General features: G+C 40.4%; 1 protein-coding gene across 3 annotated transcripts in view; it reads right to left on the reverse strand.

Moving 5' to 3' along the window:
* Nucleotides 1–4,090, reverse strand: part of Calu (calumenin) — a 29,344-nt gene that overhangs the window by 24,752 nt on the left and 502 nt on the right. The gene's annotated exons all lie outside the window — the stretch shown is intronic.

Genomic DNA, 4,090 nt, shown 5'->3' on the forward strand with positions numbered 1-4,090 from the left:
GAGCTTTTATCACAAGATCTACAAGGGCAATCCAAAGGTTATAAAAGGTATTATTTCATCCCGTTTATCAAATGATTTACAAATTTGTATCTCAAATTCTGACCCTCCTCTATTAAATTGAGCATTTTTTTTTCCTTTAGAGAGAGAAAAAAGGTCACACGTAGTGGTTAGTGCCTGTAATTTCAATATTTGGGAGGCTGAAGCAAGAGGCCGCTATTGGCGTGGCAAGATGGTTCAGCAGGTGAAGTCACTTACTGTCTGACAACCTGAGTTCAATCTCTGAATGGTGATAAAGGCGAAAGGGGAGAACTCTGATTCCACAAAGTTATACTCTGACCTCCATAGGCATACAGATATACACGCATGCTGAAGCTGGCACTCATGTGTGCTTGATATCCCCACCCTCACTCCCCCCCCCCAAAGAGAGACAGAGAGAGAGAGAGAGAGAAAACAACAGCAAGTTATACATTCCAGGCCAGCTATAGCTGAGATGCAGTTTCCAAACCAAAACAAAAGGTCTAGTTAGTATTGTAACCACAAGCCACATGGACTATTAAGCATTTAAAATATGGTTAGTGCAAATCAAGACATGTTTAGAAGTGCTATATTTTATATAAATGAATATATGCACCCTGTTTCAAGAAATAGTTTCCCTGAAAGCTCTAACTTTTTAGCACCAACCTCACCTATCCTTTCTGTCAGCTTAGATGTCTATGTTAAATTCAGCCTTTCAGAAACATCAAGTCTGAGAGATTCCACAATTATTCCAGATGACCAAAGACCCATTGCTCAATGCTAGCAAGTGGGAGAAGTGGGTGTGGCGGTAAAATTCCAGTTCTCTGATTTTGGACATTCAGCAGAAGGAGAGTGGAAGACCCAGGGCTTAAAGATCTACTTTATTTCATGGGGAATCAACAGCTTGACAGCATTATACTTAACTATATTAAGACTTGGGGTGTGAAATCTAGAAATAAAAATGACCTTGTTATCTATCTGATATTCCTTACTTGCAGACTTTAATATAAGAACCACTAACATAGATTATCACATAAAAGTCAAATCACCCTTGATATCCAGAAAGGCACGATAACGACAAATCATCTTGACTTTTCTAGTGACAGTCAATTTACACTATTTTACCCAATAAATTTCAATTAATCAAGTGCAAGATTACAAAAGGGCTGAGTATATAAAAGTGCAAAATTTGGCTATTAAAGCTCTCAGAATGACTTAAACTATTACCAGGTTTAATTAGTCATACAACCAAAGCAATCAAGCACAAATGAAAATTTTCTGGCCACACAATCAACTTACTTTTTTTTTTTTCTTTTCTTTTTGGTTTTTCGAGACAGGGTTTCTCTGTGGTTTTGGAGCCTGTCCTGGAACTAGCTCTTGTAGACCAGGCTGGTCTCGAACTCACAGAGATCCGCCTGCCTCTGCCTCCCGAGTGCTGGGATTAAAGGCGTGCGCCACCACTGCCCGGCTCAACTTACTTTTGAAGCTGGACAGATGGTTCAGTGTTTAAGTGTCCTCCAGAGGACCGGGGTTTGATTCTCAGTACCCACAAGGTGGCTAACAACTGTCTGTAACTCTATTCCGAGGTGATCCTACTCCATCTTCTCGTCTCTTTGGAAACTGCGCACATATGGTGCACAGCCACGTGGGCAAAATACCCATAAACAAAATAAAATCTCAACAAAAACCCAAAACAAAAACAACTTGATGAAAAAAGGTTGTAGAAATTCGGGGGGGGGGTGTGACTTCCTTTGGGCTAAAATTTTAATATATAACTTATGGTTCAAGTTATTCTAGCAAAATATACAGAAAAAAAGGTTTGGTGTCTAGTAGTGGATCCTGTTGTATATGTTTAGCATGCATAAATCTTTGAGAATTTGGTAGTTATTTTAGCCTGATCTTGCTTCAGTGTCAAAAGCCTAAAAATTTTAAGATCTTAGATGGGGGGAAGCAATCGCACAAGCTCTTGGAAGAAAAGACCTAGCTAGCAACTACGGCTGTATCTCAAGCTGAAAGAAGTCTGCACTTCTTGCTTGTATCACTCCACAACAATGACTACAAGCTATACTGTTTTTCTTTAGTTTTCTCAGAGGTTCTACTTTTTGGCTTTTTAACATTTATTTGTGTGCATGCATGTGGTCATATATGAGCTAAGGTTAGAGAACAAGTCTGGGAAATTGGTTCTGCCCCTGCACCATGTATGTACTGGAATGAAATTCAGGTTGTCAAGCTTGGGAACAAACACCTTCAGTGGCTGAGCCACCTCAATTCCACCCTTTCTTTCTTTTTTTTGGGGGGGGGAGGGGAGGGTTTCATTGTTTCTCATACTGGTCCAGAACTCGCTATGCTAGGTAGCCGCTAGCTTGAGGCAATCCTCCCGCATGGGCTTTCCAAATGCTAGGATTCCAGGCATGTGCCACCACTAAGATTGTGCATAAGTTAATAGAAATTATCTCTCTAGAGCTCCTAATGTAAAGTCACACACACACACACACACACACACACACGAGACATTTTATTGGCTTAATTGGTTGATATTTAGCAACAATGTGGTTTTGCTGTGCTTTCCAACTCCCAATTTCCATTATTAGATCTGGCCAAATGCCAGGTATAGGCGAATATGTGATTTCAGGGGCTGGCAAGATGGTTGAGCCAGTAAAGCCCAACAACTTGAACTGGACCCCAGAACCCATGGTGGGAGGTGAGAACAGCCTCCCACATGTCACACATGTCATCTCTCTCCCTTGACTTACATAACATGCCATGGCATGTGTACGCCAGGTTCCATAATAAATGTACCTTAAAAAAAAACTTCATGTTATTTCATATATTTAACTCTAATATATGTTACAGAACAACAGCATTTATATTTAGGAGTTCACAGAAAAGCGGGGAGGGGTAGTGTACTCCTTTAACCTCAGCACTCGAGAGGTCGAGATGGGAAGTTCGAGGCCAGCCTGATTTATATATAGTGAGTTCCACGCCAGCCAGACTACATAGTGAGTCCTTTCTTTCACACACCAACAACAAACCTACAAACATTCATTGAGAGAGAATCCAGGATCTTAATCAAGTATCTCCCATGACTCTTCCGGGCTATCCCAGAAACACCGTCACACCAGTGCCACAAAAAAAATGGAGCTAATGCTCATGTACTAGTCTCCTGCACTGAGGCAGCGGTATAAAACCCCATCAAAGGGATATGTAACATACCACTGGATGAATGGCACCAAACACAGACTGAGCATGACGCCGAGATGAATTCCATCCACTCACACAAACTTCAGCATTTCTGTGAGCTCACAGCTCCAACTTTTGATTCTACAAAATATCCTGTTGAAGCCCCTTGTTTAGGTCAGAATAGGCCTAAACAGACTTGCCTTTGACACAACAGTTACAGGTTAGCTCTCGCCCATCATTTGTTCTTCAGAGCTGGCTACCGCTTGATACTTCAATCTAACTGAATGAGGTCAAATACATATTTGTCTCGGGATTGCTTTCAGGCATAGCAAGGAATAATTTACCAGTCAATCCAAGTTTTTCTACTTTCAAGCTCAATTAAATAAACTCGAGGGTCATTAGTCCCAGTTTATTAATGCTGACTTGACAGACCACGACAGGAAGTGAATGCAATTCTCAAAAAAAAAAAAAAAAAAAAAAAATCCTGTGCCAGGGGGCCTTGTACGCTTAGGAATTTGGACCCAAAAGTTTTAGCACCAATCCACTGAATTGTCCCAGTCATGCAAAAAGAAACTTTACAAAATACAAATCACTCTTAATTACAGCAACTATAAGGAATTAAGGTCACTTTTGAATACAGCACGCCAAAAAATCCGAACTAGCTCTTGGGAAAGGCAAGCAAAAAACATGACATTTAAAGGTAATTAATTCTCTAACTAACATGTGAAAACTGCTTTTTATTAATGGCTAAATTCGGCCAAACACAAAAAAGTGCAGCGTTTCTTTCTAAATTAACAAGCCGTTATTAAAATAATGACATTGTGTTCGTCGTTTTGTTCCCCACCTTCCTACACCCTGTAAGATAGCAAACTCTTTCTTGGCACTTACAACCCAC

The sequence above is a fragment of the Chionomys nivalis genome, chromosome 1 (genome assembly GCF_950005125.1).
Source record: "Chionomys nivalis chromosome 1, mChiNiv1.1, whole genome shotgun sequence".
Taxonomy (NCBI): Eukaryota; Metazoa; Chordata; class Mammalia; order Rodentia; family Cricetidae; genus Chionomys; species Chionomys nivalis.